The sequence below is a fragment of the Oxyura jamaicensis genome, chromosome 4, assembly GCF_011077185.1.
Source record: "Oxyura jamaicensis isolate SHBP4307 breed ruddy duck chromosome 4, BPBGC_Ojam_1.0, whole genome shotgun sequence".
In the NCBI taxonomy this organism is placed as follows: Eukaryota; Metazoa; Chordata; class Aves; order Anseriformes; family Anatidae; genus Oxyura; species Oxyura jamaicensis.
Window position 1 is genome coordinate 46,377,907 of NC_048896.1, and position 18,118 is coordinate 46,396,024.

General features: G+C 36.3%; 1 long non-coding RNA gene across 1 annotated transcript in view; it reads right to left on the reverse strand.

Moving 5' to 3' along the window:
* LOC118166567 overlaps window positions 1-18,118 on the reverse strand; it is a 176,205-nt gene that overhangs the window by 110,638 nt on the left and 47,449 nt on the right. The gene's annotated exons all lie outside the window — the stretch shown is intronic.

Consider the following 18,118-nt stretch of genomic DNA (forward strand, 5'->3'; position numbering starts at 1 on the left):
TATTAATAGTTTTTTTTATTGGCTCAAACATGCTGGAGTTTGATGGGGTACTATAAGAAGACGGAAGTGTACTTGAGGTGCTGGAAATCTGATTAACTTTTATTTTAAGATGCATTCTCCCAGGCTAGAATCAAACATAATTTCCCAAAAGAGGAATCATTTGACATAGTTTCTTTGATTCTTTTTTTTGTATTTAACAAAATGGCCAGAACAGTGTTCTCTCTTTTGCTGATCTCTGCTACTACATCTAAAAAAAAAAAATCAGAAATCCTTCAAAATCCTTCCTTTGCTTTATAGTCTTTCGTATCTGTTCCTTTCCTGTGACTGGGTATTAAATATCCATAATGTTATAAGGATAAAACATATCTCTATAGCCATAGCTATAACCTATGTTTATTTTAACATCGGGTCAACTTACAACAACAAGGAGGATGTCATCAAAAAAAAAACCTCACTGACTACATGTAACATGTAGGATTCACAAAACCCTCCTAGCATCTGGATTCGGGACATCGCCCAGCCATGTGTTTCACATCTGCTTGTGCTCTTGGTTTCCAAGTGAAGAAAAGTTCGATTGTGAGCTAGAAAGGAGTTGTGGAGCCCAGGTATGTTCACAGTGACTCACATTAACATGATTTAATCGTTGTGTATTTTTCTGAGAATAATTAGCCTACATGCAAGGATCAACAGGAAGCCTATTAATTTATCCTTCTGATAGAAGCTACCTTATTGACATCTCCTCTGGTGTTCTTTTACCCATTGGAAGAAGCAAATCGAAAAGTCTGAATAACTATGGCAGCAAGGAAAAACGTAATAATAACAACAACAAGAGGCTTTGAGACCATGTCAAAAAAAAAAAACAAACAAAAAACTGAAACAAGTTGAAATGAAGACAAAGAATAATCAAAAAAGAATGAACTTACAAAATAAGGCAGCCTTCTGCACAGAATTTGTCTCTGTTACACTACAGATTCAGAGTGAATTATACAGGACAGGATTTGCACCTCCAGCCTGATGCTGTGATATAGCCTAACCACCCTGCTTTACGGTAAGGCCATATCAAAGGAGCTTTTTTACCTGCTTCCTTGCAGTAACATTTAATTTTTCACCAAATGCATGCACTGAATACATACATCAGTATTTATCTATTACACCATCCCCCTCCACCTTGCTTGTGTTCTTACAGTATTTTTGTGGAAAATCTTGACAGTCACCCCACACTTGCCTTCCTTGGTTCCAGTGCAAGTTGGCCACTGCTTTAGGAGCTCCTTTGAATAGCTGAGTGGAAGCAAGGAGTAAAACTGAGACACTGTCCCAGTTTAACAGAAGTCAGTATCATGTTTGATGGCATAGATCAATTCTGGTAAATTGGTCTTTGTTGAGCTTCATTCTGCCATGGATGCAGCAATCCCCATGCCAAACAAATGTAAAACTACCTTCATAATCTCCATATCCTAGTATGCTTTTACCCACAGACTTCACAGAATCCCTACAATATGAAAAAAGCAAAGGCTACAGAAGAGCATTACAAGAAAAGTGCTGAAAAGCACCTATTCTGAGTATGAGCTTCTTATTCTTAATGAACTTCCTTAACCAGTTTTGTCCTCTTATTATTTCCACCTCTCTTGGAAACCAGCCACCAGGAACAGTTCTGGTTTTCAAGTTAGTTAATCCACATGAACAATAAATAATTAAATAACTAAAAATAATGGCAATAATGATAATAAATAAATAAAAGGAAAAAAAGTATTTAGAATAAGAGATTAAAAACTCTGAGGACTTTGTATGATTTTACTGTAATATAGGGATTAAAGAAAAACATTTATAAAATTGAGATCCAGTACTGGTCCAGGACCAACCATAACCTTCCTGTACTCACTTGGAACTACTGGGACCTCTTTTATTAGATGAAAAAATAGCAGAGACATCACTCAATATAAAACTCTCACTGGCTGATGAAAAATATCTGCACTGCAATGGAAATTCAGGAGACTTATTTACGTCACCAAGTTTCCTTTCTCATAATAATTGAAGATCTTTATCTCTAAATCTAGTTTTACAATTCTGTGCTAACCAGGAAATACCTATATAGAGCTTTTGGATCTGTGCACTTTTCCAGACTTAACATTTTAAGACAGAGGGAGGGGTTTTCACTTGCCTGATAGCTCAGTTAAGTCAGCAGTAAAGATAGACAAGCTTAAAAACATGCATATATATAAAGGCAATTTTCCATGGGATTTGGAGCTCATGCTGGTAATGATTTATAATGATAAAATCCATCCTAGATCTATCTAATAATATATGATTCCGCCATAGACAATAGATGCAGAGCACACTCTGCCAGGAAGCTAATTTCAGGTCTCTGGGAAGGGTGATGATTCCTGGATTAACTGATTAATTGCATTAGGAAGAGTCTTGCAAAAAAGCAAAGCCGGTGGGATGCAGAACATTCTGACAAGAAAGAGCTTGGCACAGAGGTGACAACATGCATTGATTAGCATATCAATATGACTTTGTCAGTCACATAAACCTGGAATACCAGGTTGCACTTCACTTTCAGAAAGAACAGTTTGCCCTTCTCAGATAAGAAGTGACAGCAGTGAAAAACACAGTTGATTGCTGAAGATTGATGGCATCTGAGTAAGGGAGATGCAACTGGATAAAGAAAATCTTTAAGTGGAATGTACTGTTTTCTGGCCATAGTATCAAACTGCTACTTTCTCACCCTAAGGCTTTTGGCTGCCTGTAAAGAGATGGCAGGAACTGAATAGCATGCCAAAAAGCCAGCCTCCAGTGTACAACCATGAGAAATTTCAGAGTGTGTTTTGGTCCTGAATCAAGACAAAAATACAAACATAGAGCTTGAGAGTATTTTTTTTTCTAAGTGGAAATTCTCAAAAGCTTAGATTTTTATTTATTTATTTTAAATACCCAACTAAATTTTTTGTCATGTTTCACAAAAGCAATCAGTTCAGCTGTCTGCAAGTCAAACGTGTTCATTTCATTGGCCAGAGGTTTGGAGACGTGAAAAGCAGCTAGACTCCGTGATAATGGAGGCTCTATAAAATCCTGCCAGTGAAAGACAGGGTCTAAACACAGCTGTTCTGTGTCAACAGATAAAACTGCAATATTTTCAGGTCTCACAATGGAACAGACAAAATGTATCATTATAGAAGCATTAATATATCCACAGACACAGACAGTACATTTTTCAGTCCTTTCTGTGAACCTCCAAAAAACAACTTGTTTCAATTTCCAATTATCTTCAATGCTGCCTTTCTAATCTCCCATTTCCCTGCTACTTACTGGTTTGTCTCTTTCCCTTTTGTCCTTCCTTCAAGTTTCTTTTCCCTCCAGTTTTCTTCTTTCCTTTGGTTCTGAATGGAAGCTGGCTTTTACAGGTGTAATTGTCCACTGCCTCGCCTCCAGGCTCCCACTGCCCTTTGGCTTGCCTTCCCAGGCACCACAAACACTACCTCAGTAAGAAACAAGAATACGAGGCAAAAACACCACTTGACAGCAAGGAACACTAGTTCATCTCTCTGGGATAACCAGTCTTTCATTAGGGCATTGCTGGAATTCACCTGAAGTACACATGCCAGCCCAGGATTTCCCTATCTCTGTCAGCCATAAAAGAAAATGCATGTTCTATAGCAAAAGTGATGAAGAGCCTTTTCTCTGCCAGATTAACCTGGAAATAAATCCATTAGATAACACTCTGAACACCTGAAGTCAGACACAAGAAATGAGTTTCTTCAGCCTACAAATGCTACCTCTACACGTACTTCTACCACTACAAATCCTACTTGACAAAATTAAATTATCTGAACAATTTAGTGAGACAACAAACATTTTATCAACATCCAACATCCGTATCGGTTTTAAAAGAGCAGAAGATTTATAAAACAGCTTTAATCCCAGGTGCATACATGAGAAGAAATTATTTTCAGACAATAGCCTGAAGGGGATATGGGAGATTTAATCAAAAGGCCTTTTTTGTTTTGTTTTGTTTTGGTTTTTTTTTCTCCTGCCTGACTCAGGAAAGCTAAGGAAGACTCATATTTTAATTTTAGAAATCCCAGATCTCTGAACTCTTTTTTATAGTCCTTTTTGTAGCTACTCTCGTAGAAGTCACTGCACGGTGAAGAGTATTTGCCTCTGTTTTTTGTTGTTGCTGTTGTTTGTTTAATAGTATGGCTTAGTTTCTAAGTTCATCATACTGTAGAATTTATTCTCATTTGTCACTTATTGGAGTAATGACTCAACATGAAGGTATAAAAATTGACTTTAGGACACCCATGCTTATAACTGTTCACAGTTTTGAACCACAGAGGGGTTTTTGTGAAAAAGATACAGGCTATGAGGCATTTGGTTTGCTGTTGTCACAGACAGGAAAGGGTTTTCACCTTTGTGAAGGAGAAGTCCAGTAAAGCTAAAAGGCATTTTTACCATGAAACTATTACCTGCAGCCAACCCTAAATGAATGGTATCCTTTAGAGAGAAAAATATTATTGATAGATTAATATCAATATGATTATGGTTAGAAAAAAATGCCAGATGTTCATCTATCATCCTTGTGGATGCAATGTGTGTGCAGATAAATACAGTGACCATCCATGGGCCTTGAGACCATGATCAGGAAAGCTGTAGCAATGCTATCTACTAAGACCTTTATCATCTCCATATGAAAGGGGTTTTGTTGTTGTTGTTTAATCTAAAAATTATGGAGCTAACACAGCTTCTTCATCATTAACCTTGCCCCAGTGTTTCAGCTTTTCTTCTGACTACCCTCAGTCCTAACAAAACCTAACCGTCCAACAAATCAGTTGGTCATAAGACCAACTTAGGTCTATAAAGTTTAAGTCAATCAGTTAAGGGAACTTAAATTATTTTAATAAATGCAACTAAGGTGAAAACATCTCTAAGCATGTGGAAGGGAAAAAAATGATCCTGTATCAATTTAATAAGTACTACACTTGCTTTAAAAATTCCTAATTAGATGCCTAATTCCTAGTTCCTTAATTGGAACTTCCTGAAGACGTCTGGGATTTAGGAAACATCTGTGTCCTCAACAGCATACAGCTCTCAAATGAGAAAATCTCTTCTCTGAAATCTTTTCTTGGCAATTGAATATTAAACCATAATAAAATACGGGTTTTGGTTTTCTTTCAAAGTTTTTCAAAAATACCTCTAATTTCTCTACTATTCATTTGTACTGTACAGAATAGCAGTATTTTAAACATATTTTAAAGACTACTTGGTAGTTTTTTCCTTTTCAGAAGACAAATGACATGTATTTACTCTTAAAAAAAATGTTTCATAGCAACATTTAAAACATGAAAATAGAAAATATTTAGTGAAGTTACTTTTTTTTAGTGAAGTTACTTTTCACAAACTGTTTTGAGACAATCCTCCTAGGGAGCAGCATCACTCCTACCAGCCAGGCACAGGAAGGCAGGCACATACACATGTATGTGTTGGAGGGAAGGGAATCTACTTTTTAGCAACTTGTACTTTCTTATGGTCAACAATATAACAGAAGGTTTCGTTTCTTGAGAAGAGTAAGCTTTTTATGCTTGCTACCTCTAACATCATCCAAGAATGCAATGACACTTAATACACTTAATATTATCCTCACATACATGTCCTTTTTTTTTTTTTTTTTTTTCCCTAAAGAAATCCAATTCCTTTCCCTTCTTTCTTAAAATGTATGATCAAATTTTCTAGTCTTTTTAACAGAGAGCTATTGCCAGTGGCTAGAATATCTTTTCAATATAGCTACCAAGGTAATGACTCATACCACAATAACAGAGATTAAAAGGAACTGTTCACAGAATGCAGTAAAAGTAATATCCTTGTATGTCCCAAGATGCTTTTACTGAAACCTCAATACTCTTTCTGAAATCTGGACAACTTTATTGAAAATTAAATTTCTCTGACTGAATATATTCATAGTGCATAAAAGCCTAACCACTGCTGCATTAAGTGTAATATTTTGCAGACAAGTCAGCAATGAGGGGTTTGTCAAACCAGCAAGAAAGAAAAAACTCATCTTAGAGAGTATAATGGGGAAATTCTCCAAGCTTGGATTTCCCACTTCCTTGGCTGTCTAGAGTTGCCTAATCTCCTGCTTGTTTAGTTTAAAGAATCAGTGACAAAACCAATAATCAATAATTGAATGACTGGCTGCTAGGTTCTCCTGAAGGTCTATATAAACTCATGGAAGGACAGACAGCAAAACGTAAAACAAAATTAGTATAACTGAGGTAAAGTATGAGACTGTATTTTAATGGCTTGTAATGATGGGACATTTATTTGCATTTGTACAGTCAGAAAATAAATGTCAGCAGTTCAAAATGGTAAAGCCATCACCCAATTTGAAGGGACAGCAGCCTCATTTGCTGCAATATAATTCCATAATACTTGCCATGTTTCCTTTGGCATCTCTTAATCATAACATACCTGGACATCTGAAGTCTAGCCTCTGCTTAGCTTATATAAGTCGAAGCTTATAGTTGAGTGAATCTATCAGCTATGACCATAACTACACCAGTTCCTTAAAGATTTAAGGAGAGAAGCCTCCTTTGACAGGAAAGTAGAGCAGAGTGTACCCATGAAACGTGTGAGCCCACTCACCGAAAAATAATTATCAACAAATAAGGAATTATACGTTGCAGAAGTGTGGCTGAATTAATAAGTAGTAGAACTTCCATTACTATTAAAAAAAAAAAAAAAAAAAAAAAAAAAAAAAAAACAGTCAAAATGTTAGTTTGTGACTGGTTTTGCTAGAAATAGGCACTCCAAGCAAAAAACTTTCATGTTTTTCTGGGAAATTTACATTGAGAATTTCAACTTTTTGCTAAGAAAACTTTCTATTTTCAATCTTATTTTTTGGAAAATGAAGAGTAAGAGAAGCAAAAAAAAATGTACAAAGGCAAGTTTTCCACAGGAAAAAAATTCTTCAAATGACTACAAAAAATAACAAAAGTTGTCTGATCAAATCTTGCTCATGAAAATAATATAAGAAAGCATTTGCCAGGCACAGTTTCTACTTTGCACTGTAATTTATGACTACAAACCCAGACACTGAACATCAGTCAGTAAGCTGAGCAAGGAAATTGAGGAATCAACCAGTCATTAAGCAATATGGTAATTACATCTCTCATAAATAGAAGATGTTTGTCCCTTTAGAAAGTGTATGTGAGGAAAGCAATTTTGTCATCAATTGTCGTTATTAGAGATAGCATAGAATGATAGAATCATACAATCACAGAATCATAGAATCACAGAGTGGTTTGGGTTGGCAGGGACCTTAAAGACCACCTAGTTCCAACCCCTCTGCCATGGGCAGGGACACCTCCCACTAGACCAGGTTGCCCAAAGCCCCATCTAGCCTGGCCTTGAACACTTCCAGGGATGGGGTATCCATAACTTCGATTGGCTGTCACCAATCACCTCCTTATTTTCCGTGTGTCTTATACCATATAATCCATGAGATCCAGGAGGATCTGCTCCATGGTCTTCCTGGGCACAGAGGAAGACTGACTGATCTGAGTTGCCCTCATTTTTATTTTAATTTTTTTCTCTTTTTAAAAATAGTGTGTTTTTTTTGTTGTTGTTGTTTGTTTGTTTTTCTTTTTTTTTTTTTTCTTTTTTCTTCTTTTTAAAAATAGGTTATGGTTTCCCTCTTCCAGCCAGTGGGAACTTCACCAGACTGCCACAACTTCTCAAATATGATGGCCAGTGACTTAGCAATGACATCCGCCAGTTCCCTAAGAACCCATGGATGCATCTCATCAGGTCCCACAGACTTTTGCACCTTCAGGTTCCTTAGATGGTGTCATATCTGATCTTCTCTGACAATGGGTGGTTCTTCATTCTTGCAGTGAATAGTACAGTACAGTATAGTACAGCATAGTGTAGTATAGTGTAACTATAGAGTGCAGTATAGTATGGTACAGCTATACAGTATGGTATAGCTAAGGGGCAGGCAGGATCTGTCTTCACGTAAGATGAATTGAGAGACTGAGTCTAAATCAGAAAAAAAATGCCACATTATTACCTGAGATTTAATAACAATGATTAAATAAAAGAACAGGATGGTAAATATCTAAATACCTTCCACTCTGTTCCAAAATATTCAGTCTCCAAATGTGAATGCTAACATTTGGAGATTGTCTAAATAAGATGTATTTTTTCACAAATTATATAAGTTACTAGCTTTTGCTTTTGGGTCTCGACCTCATTCTCTGCTACTAATCTTTAAAACTGGGTCTGGTGATATATGTTGTATCCACAAAAAAAATAGATTAGTCTAAATCATTTCACCTCAGCAAATACATTGCCTACTTCTCTATTGTCCTCACAATGACTCTGGAACATGCTGAATTATTGAGAAAGGTCAGATCATTTGCAACAGGATTCTTCTTCTGCCAAATGAGCTTGTCTGACACTTGAAATAGGAAGAAGGTATTGTGATTTAGTACGTAAAAAAGATTTCTTGCAAGGAGTGGCATACACAGAAAAGCCTGGGACAAAATTACAGATGATTGGCTTCCTAACCTAAAAGCAACACTTTGTTGAAGTAACCTCAGAGCACTTGACAATGCAGGTTAGAAGGATGAGAATTCTCATGTTGATAGCGGAACTGATTTATCTGAGTTGGCTTATGCTACAGCCAAACTAGAAAGCAGGACTCCAGAAACCCAGTTCAATGCTCTTACCACTCAGCAACCTGTCTTTTGCTTCTCTCCATTCTAGGAAAAAGCATAAAATTGAGTAAGAATATGCTTTTACTTATTTTTTTCAAGTGACGATCAAAGCAAGGAAGATATATTCAGCAATACAAATTATTTCGAGAATTATGATGACCACAGAAATCATGGCCTGCTTCATATCTAAATTATATCTGCTTTTCCTGGATTATCTCCACTACAACTGATTTTTGGTGATGGAATATTAATGTGACAATTTACTTTTTCTAAACGCCTCAAAAATGCAATTATTCGGTTTTCCCTGAAGATCTAAGAAATATAGAAACATGAATAGGGCAGAAAAGCTCCTTTGAACTTGTGAATAAAACTAGAATATTTTAAAAAGCGGCCTACTGAGCAGGCAGAAACAGAGTAGAAATCTAGACAACCATTTTCAGTAAACTTGTCCAGGAAACGCTTTGCTGTCTGGAGAGATCAGAGGTGGGAAATTATATAGAGCACATTACTAGAAAATCTTCCATTAAAAAAAACTAAGAAAATTATTCTCTTCATCTCTTGTCCTCTTTTTCATTTCAACTAGTCACTAGTTTTTACTAGCTTCTGGGGGGATCGCTTTGACCCAATTATCTTTAACTTGATTTGTAATCAGTCATATTTTCTCACATTTTTTGGACTATAATGCAGCTTGCTGAACATCAACCAAGTATGTGATCTTCAGCAGTAAATAAACAATTGGTCAGACACCTTCAGAGTGTCATTCCTTGGACTGACTGGAGAAATGAGCCCTCTCATGCTGAAAAATTCTGAATGATGAAAGGCAAATGCCAAGTACTCTGCATAAATTATATTCTTCCACATGAAGACAGGAAAACAGATGACTAAGAACTCTTTTGTAAATATATGTCATAGCAGAAATAAGATGGTTCAGTGGTTTGCAGAAACGGAGCAAGAGACTGACTGACTCCTTGAAGCCCAAAATTGAATTTCACTGATACAGTCATAATTGTTTTTCCTTTTATCCCAATTCCAAAGGAAGGAGAAGGATCATGCAACAGAAAAATATAAACTGAGCATTAGGGAGAGACACAGGAAAAGAAGAAACAAACAAACAAACAAACAAATATTTAGCAAAACTGATTAACTTTCATTGAAAAACAACATCCCTTATGACAATTATTTCAATAATGAGTTCCATAAAACTCAACAGAGGCAGATCATATTGTATTTTGGAAAAATAAAATACATTTTTATTTCTGCTGCAAACCAACTAACTACAGCACATTTTTGCTAAAGAATCTCTATAGTTAGGAAATACTATATATGTAATGTCATGTGTTAAGAACGCCATACTCCCTTATGCATCACTTTTGGCAGTTGTTTCTTTTCCATTGACAGGCACATAATGCAAATTCAGTAGACATTATAAGTAATTGTGAGCATGTAGCCTGTGACACTGGTTTAGGATGCAGAAAAAACAAGTTCAGATTCCTTCTCCATCTATACCTAAATTGTTTTTGTTGTTGTGGTTGTTGTTGTTTTTGTTTGTTTGTTTGTTTAAAAAAAAAGGATTTTGAAGTAAGTGGGTCACATACCTTAGACTTCAAAGTGCAGGACAGGAGAAAACAAAGTCTTCCTGTGTTCGAGAGAATAGACAAAAGCATTTTCTTTATACCTTTTATTTCCATTGCAAGAAGATACAATCCAAGACAAAATCAGCCACATTGCTAGAACATTGCCTCCTATATTTGATATGGAATTTGCAGATACAGCTTTTCTACTTAGTTATCATGTGCTTCCTGCAAAAGCAATTAGAAAACTCACTTGACCCTGAATCCACTACAGTACTTAGAATTTAAAATATTTTTTGACAAAACTGATAAGAATGAAGTAGTATCACATTAAAGTTTATACTTGTGTAATTTTTTTCCTTATACAACAAAGAAAAGAGTAACAAACTATTCCTCTGCTACCATAAATATGGTCTCATCCAAGTGTTCCAATCAGACAGTCTTCTAAAATGATGATGATGGTACTATTATTTAGAAATTCTCTATAGATAATATTCCAAATCCACGAATTGCCTGTAATGCTGTGTGGAGAATGATTCATAAAAATTCTTTTCTAACAAAGGAAGCAAGTAACATTGAGCATTCTCTTGATACAACAGTGAAAGTAAGATAATAGGGAAACTGCTTGTCAGATCAAGTCTGAAATCTTTATTCATTCTTTAAAATGAAGTTACACAAGTAACACATATTTAGGACAAATTGGTACAGTGGACACATTAACATTAGTATTATATAACTAATTTAACTAAGTAGCTGTATCTATTCTCATGAATTTTTTCTTGCCTTTTTTTTTTTCAAAATACTATTTCATACTATCATTGATTTACGTATTCCCAAAATACAAGAATGAAAGAGCAGCCACAGATGCACCTACAAACACCACTGCCACAACTAATCAGAGCACTATAACTATACAACTGAAATCCAAATAACACCTGAAGACAAGTACTTTGTAGGATCCAAAGATCAATCTCTCAAATCTACAGAAACACTACTACTTCTTTCATCAAAGAGAAAGTTTTCCTTTAGAAAATAATTTGTGAACATATCTTTAATTCAGGATAGTCTTCAATGCTATTTATTGCTAGTTAATCTCCCAGAAATAACTCATCCTGATGCATGCCGAGTATTACTTTTTTCTAAAAGTAGTTTCAGTGTAATTGTACCTCACTATCATATCCCAGAAGAAAGCTTTCCATTAATCAGTTCCTTAGCTCTGCTATCCTGGGCTCACAATCTGAGCAAGACATGAGTAGCTTAGTTGGGCATCGAGCTTTTCCTCACCCACTCCTCCACTCAGGAATTGGTGCAAACTGCAGCTGAGTACAGGCAGTAGAAGAAAACAGCTGCATGCTTCAGTGTGGTCTCTGATCCAGACAACAGGGGACCAAGAAGACCCTGGGACATACCATGATGTAAAGTCCAAATCTTGACAATAAGTAATCCCAGGATAAGTGCTTGAAAATGCACTTACATCCCATGCACTCTTAAGCATATTAGATTGCATTGCCCCAACGCAACTGGTCATCTTTTCCTAGTGTAGCTGGTAAAAAAACAAAGGGTGTGGGAGGGAAAACAATCTACACAAAATGAAAATTGAGTTCAAATCAGGAATCAAATGTATTGTTTTTCTTTAAAAAAAAAAAAAATCTCTTGCAAAATTTCAGCAAAGGGAACTATTTGCAATAAACAAAAAAATAGATGAAGAAAGATGAAACAAAGAGTTGTTACAAAGCAAGGTCATTGAGTAATTCTGCACATTATCTTTTCAGTTATGTAAATCTCAGATTAGACATGCCTAAGTGAAAGAAAAGCTATGACTAATATTTAGGATAGCACACAATGAAATTAAAAGTCTGACGTTTTAAATGATAAAAGACTTTTTCATACAATGCATAACTAGACTGTGGAGTTCATGAGTCCAAAAATACCACACAGTGAGAGAAGAAACTGCACTGTTATATCCACAGATACGATAATGAGCAAAGCATTAAGAAAGGATATTAAAACCCATTCTTTAGAATTTCAGCTAGTTTTAAATATTCAACATCCAACTGAGATCTATGTTGTCCTACTCGTTCCTGCTGCAGGTTTTTCTTCTTGAAGTGTCTGAAAACAAGGTGCTGGCTATCTGAACCTCTGATTCAACTCACAGAGTGAACCCAAATGGCAGGCATATCTTTAGCAACAATATGAAATGGTTCTTCTTGCTTTCCAGTGTTTTTAACGTACCTATTATAGACTGGACTTGAAAGTTGATCAAAAGGCATTACTATTTGAATCTAGAAGGAATCCTATATCCATTTAAAGTACTGTTTTTGTTTATGTGTGCAAGGCCTAACGCAATGATCTGATAACACCTGTGTTATGGTGCTCTTGCTCACAAGAGGACCGCATAATCCTCTAGGCTCCCATGCAGTTAATAAATGCAGAGCCATTACAGATGGTAAATCATTTATTTGCAAGGCGTTTTAAAGAAAGTTCTAACGAAGGCAATGAGGCAAACACTTCCCAGGGAAGTGGCACTATGAAAAGTATTTCAATTCCTTATCTTTTATGTTGCTTGAAAAGGTGTCTTTTGAAGTGAAGTAAAACTCTTTGAAATAACCTATACATCCAGAAATGTATTGGTTGCAGCTATGTGAGAAATGGGATAACGTATTAAGTATGGCATCATGTCTTACAACTGCCAGAAACAACAGAATGCCTCAGGTCCACCCTGGTGTCTAATCGAGTCAAGTCCTCACTGCAAGAACTAATCGTGTTAAATTCTAATTATTTCACATTGAGAAAAAGATGGAACAGTTGCTGAAGGCTGACAGGCATTCAACCAAACTGTTTACGTTACTTCTACATAACTCTAAGTAATATCCTTTTTCTGAAGGCTCCATATTGGAATTTTCTTGAGCTCTTTCAAATACAAAAATACTGAACAATTCCCAAATACTGGGAAAATATATTTGTTCAATTATTTTGTTAGAATTTTTATGTTTTACACTACATTTCACAGTCTTGTAAGTCTATGCCTATTCTCACTTCAGAATTTTGTGTACCAAAAGCATGTTACAACACCAAAATACAATGCCATAAAAAGTGACTCTAGCAAGCGTGTAGAGTTACAGATAGGAAAGCACTTTTAGTCAATACCTCTTCAAGTATGACCCTTCAAACAGAAAACAAAGGTGCTTTGAAAATGAAATTCTTTTGAACAGCTGCCTACCAGGACAAAGGCCTCTGGAAGATGGTTTTCTACAATCCTGCTACAGGGAAATGACGTCTGTGCACTGAAGAAGCCTACCAGTTCTCTTACATGTGAGGTAAAAAGATAAATTAAAAGGAAAATAAAAGCGCCTGGTACAAGCAGTAGCTTTAAAACTATATGCCAAGCCTGAAAAAAAAAGTAACAGCTGATGCAACTCTACCATACCACACCAGTAATGCCTACCAAAATCTTTTATGAGTCTTGACACAGCTATTCTCTCAATACTTCTTTATACACAAAACATAATTCTAGAAAATTTGATGGTCATTATTTGTTCTAATTATCTACTATTTGCATTTAGTTTAAGAGATTGAAAGAGACTGGAAATACCAGAAAAATCTTAATTCCAAATTGCAGCTGTCATAAACATATCAGAGTTGGAAGGGGAAAAAGCAGAAAAAAGAAAACAAAGAGAAGTAGGAAAAAAATACTAATAATAATGGAAATATCTGGGAGTTTTACATATGCATTTCAGTAGTTCTGGTGGTTTTAAATATGCATTGACTAGATCTATGCACAATGCATGTAAGGAATGTTGTAGATTCTCAACCACAAGTGCAAGAAATGTAAGTCAATAATATAAATAAAGTCTACTTTTTGTGACCAATCCTTTTTTATAGCAAAAATCCACTTTATACCAAAAATGGTAATCAATAGGACGATTTCCACTGATTCCAAGGAGGCTGGTGTTTTTGGGTGGTGGAGGGAGGAGGAGAGGACATGGTGTTTTCTTTTCAGCAAAATAACTTTCTAAAAGTTTAAGAGTTTCTTTCTAATTATATAGAAGTATTAACACTAGAAACTCCCCTACTCTCCACAGTTTTTGGCTACAATTATTAACTGTATTTAACTACTAATTGCCACTTCTGGTTGGCCCAAAACTTCATTTTTTAATTAATTTATTATTCATCTCCCAAAACTATTCACCCAGTTGCAATCTTCAGTCTATGGGGAAAGTTCTCAGTTAGAGAAACCTATCTGCTTCTGTAGAAGTCCTTCAAGTAAAAAGAAAAAGAAAAACATAATTCCAATCACTGTAAGAAAGCATGATTTTAATTACTGAGCTAGTAAGTCTGCATGATAATTGGTTGCTTCTTTAGTTTTTTAATATGGAGCAAATACTGGCACAGTCATAACAAATATGACATAGCATTGAATATCCTTAAATTGCAAAAATTATCCATAACTAAAACTTCGCATGACTGACTGATGAACAGGAGATACCAAAGGAGCTAACACCCCAATGAAGAAAAATGTTGGGCCATCACAGCTCTTGATAAAGGATCATCCCTTCCAGCTGCGGGCTGGAGGAAGCAGTCATAAGGCTAAGCCCAAGAAAGCAAGCAAATCTGAAAACAAAAAACAACTTGGCAATAGCCTTGGTGCTAAATACAAAAGAAAGGAACCATACAGAATGGGTTTTGTGATATGAAACTTCTGTAATTTATAATGATGCAGGTTAGCATTCATGCTACAGACGTGTGCTATAAATCCCTATTTGTGTGCTCCTGATGATATTCTCTGGCTCTCTTTCTCATAGTGTACATATGAATTTAGTAGAAGAGTGGCTTCAGATGAAAACTTTGAGTAGACCGTAAGACCTGCAGAAAATGAGATCATAGTCCCATAAATACCAAAGATCAGAAACATTTCTAAATCTACGTTGGAGTCAAAATGCTAAGCCAAGAGCTTAACTTCCACTTTGAGCTCAGTTGGAGAACTTTGGCTGGAACTGTAAAAAAATATCTTCAAGCTTTATAATGGAAAGGAAGAACTACAGACAATCACAGCTACTTCCCTGATCACAGTTTGGATGTTTCTTACACTTTTCTGAGTAATTCTGTGAAGCTGGGAATGGGAAGCTACAAATAGCCATGAGTTTAACCACAAGTGACTATACAAACAGCTATCAGTGGGAGGGCAAAAGAGAACAGCAAATAGCAGATAATCAGAGAGCAGACACTCTCAAGCTGATTACAGTATTCCCTAGACAAAAATGAAACATTCCCACTGTGAATATGCATAAGCTAGAGTGGGAAAAACTTAAGAACTCATATACCTTAAACAGTTTTAGAAGAAAATGATAGAATAGATACCTTTACAACTTCTTGATTTTTCTACAGGAGAACAAGCAAAATAAACTCTGATCTTGGTCTTTTGTACTGCTCCTTTACATGAGTTTCACCAGTCAGGCAGGTTTTGCTACACAGAAGTTATTAATACAAATGTTTTCACCAAAGTTGCTGTACAACGTATTTGAGAACCTGAATGCTGGTAAGTTTCAGCTGCCCAAACCTCAATCGATACAAATATTGACAGAAAAGCACAGCCGACTTCACTGTCCAAGTGAACTTCTCCTCTAGGCACAAGCAAATTGCTGGCTTCCTAACCTATTTTCTTAATCGGTTAAGTTAAATGCTAGTAAGACAGGTGCTAAAGGACAGGTTAACCTACCTCTACCTCTGTTGTAGTCTTCTGGATGTAGCAGGAGCTGGTTCTGCTCCATTTGATTGTACCAGGCTGCTCCTCTAGGAGGAGTGTTTAAAAAGTTCCCTAAAGGAGTGGAGTATTTCCTCAGGGTTCCTCTGAAGAGGAAGACTGAGATGAACGACACTTTCGTTTCTATGCTACAAAGCTGACACGTCTGTTCTATGATTCACATACCGCATTGGTGGTCTGGCTGACATTTCGGAAATAGAATACAAAAAGCTTCCAGATTATTTTTTTTTCAACTGAATCTCAAGAACTCAATTTACCTATAGCTTTTTTGCTTGTGTAATGAGATGATGACTTGTACTGACTTCTCACACTGTGAGGAGGAATATACTGAGGAGCAATTTCCCTGGGGTACTGTAAAGGACAGGGGAAAGATACAAGGAAATGGTCTCTCCAGAATACCCAGTATGCAATGGCTAACAATTTTCCAAGGCAGAGTGCTAGAACAACCTTCATTCCTGTGAGAAAAGAGGAACAAGAGATTAGATTGCTGCTCCCAAAGTCATAATATGGACCCTAATTGCGGCATTAGTGCAGAACTACTGCATGTCGCACCTTTTTCAGGGGAATCCACCACTGAGACAGAGAATTTGCTAAGATGAGAGAAATATAATTAACAGTGAAAGTGTTTGTAAAGGTTGTATTGCAGAATTGCTGAAACAGAATGAGGGAAAAGAGTTTAAGGTCTCACAATGGCCTTATTTTCCCTGTGAGGTACATTGTTCGACATGTGACTGCCTCACACATGACCAGATTGTAACTCCCTGAACTTTACAAAGCAAATAGTTCAAACAGTTCTTTGTTTCCACCCAGGGGAAATTGTTACTGCACGTGCTTTAGTGTGCTGTTCCTATATGTTTGCACTTTGCTACATGCTTGGCAGTACCACGTGCAAGAAATCAGTTCCCTCTGGCCAGCACCCCGCTGATTTTGCTAGGAAAGTGCACCTGAATTACTCAACTGCTTATTCTTCACTGCCTTCCAAAGACCCCTCTACACAAGTTTTAAGGGCAGAGAAATGTATCTCTTAGTTCACTGTGGAGCCAACTTAAAGAGTAGTTCATCCCACTGCAGCAGTACTACAGCCTCTGCCAGCACAATGCTTCTCATTACAGTATCTCATGAGAATATGGCACAAAGGCTATTAGGGAAACGGCATGCAAACTACTATTCACTTCTTCATACTTACCCCTAGGGAGAGGACGAAGGATGATGCAGATGAAAGATGTAGGATGCAATAAAGGGAACTGTGGGATTAATTCCAGTGGCTTGCCTGTGACAAGAACATGATGCGGATGGGTAGATTCTAGATATGCTGTAGCAAAGGGTAGAATTCAGGAGAGCTTCTGAGCTTGGGGTGGGCTGCCACTTGATCGTGTCAGCTGACAAGACCTCAGAAGAATATAGAAATGTCCATAATAGCAGACATTCAAATTAAAACTGCACTGAAGACATGACAGTTAAAGTGCAGGCACTACTTCCAGTGGGTAAATAAAACAGGGAAAAAGTGGCACGTGGGAATATCTGATTTTTATATGTGTCTTTCATTAAAAAAGAAAAAAAGTAGAACGTGTCATTGCTAATAGGGATATTGAACAGTTTCCACTGCTGTCATAGCTGAAAGCTCTGATGATGACAAGTAGTAGCTCTAAATTGTTGAAGTACAGAGCAGATCAGTACTAAAACACATTTTCTCCCTGAAGACTGCAGCCTGTTGAAGGGCAAAGATTTGCTAGTTGAAGTCCTTTGCAGTCAACCCTTGCACAAAGTATGCAATCTTTGTGCCAGCTGTTGTTAACAAGGAACCTGATTTCTTCGATGTGAAAATATCAGGTATTACATTTACTCATTTAACTTTTGCTACTGGTATAGAAATCGCTGGACATAAAAATACTGTTTGCTCAAAATAATAGAATTAAGTGTGAAGTAAATGCAAGTAAGTACAAAGAAGTCAATATATATATATATTTTTTCATATACCAAAAGAAAACTAAACACTATTATTTTACCTATATTTACAAACATCTGTGTTTAGGGCTGCATAATATTTCCACAAACAGTATCTGCTGAATATGCGA